The following is a 324-nucleotide window of genomic DNA, read 5'->3' as shown; positions in this document are numbered from 1 at the left end:
CAATGATAAAAGTAGATGTAGAAAAAATGTTTCTTATCAGATGTCCTGACGAGGGCGCAGCAGCTGAAGCGGGAGACGTGGACGTATGGAAAGAAGAAGGGAGTTAGATATAAGACGATATGAAAAGCTAGAAATGATAAGATCCATTAAAAAAGAAATGCATAAATATCTTTGCGTCTTCTGGGGTTCTTGACTTGCTCGTAGCAGCTGAGACCTCCCCCAGCGGCGAAGGAGGAAGAGGGACGAATAGATTGATAATTGGGGATGACAAGAAAAGATGAGGAAGATAACAGAGGAGATAAGGTGAAGTCTGGTCGGATTCTA

At 42.6% G+C, this 324-nt stretch overlaps 1 protein-coding gene across 1 annotated transcript in view; it reads right to left on the bottom strand.

The window, feature by feature from the left end:
* Nucleotides 1–324, bottom strand: part of LOC119592556 (GTP-binding protein Rhes-like) — a 76,531-nt gene that overhangs the window by 3,616 nt on the left and 72,591 nt on the right. The window lies entirely within an intron of this gene.

The sequence above is a fragment of the Penaeus monodon genome, chromosome 30 (assembly GCF_015228065.2).
Source record: "Penaeus monodon isolate SGIC_2016 chromosome 30, NSTDA_Pmon_1, whole genome shotgun sequence".
In the NCBI taxonomy this organism is placed as follows: Eukaryota; Metazoa; Arthropoda; class Malacostraca; order Decapoda; family Penaeidae; genus Penaeus; species Penaeus monodon.
Note: the sequence above shows the minus strand (reverse complement) of the source record. Positions and strands in the feature narration are given on the sequence as shown.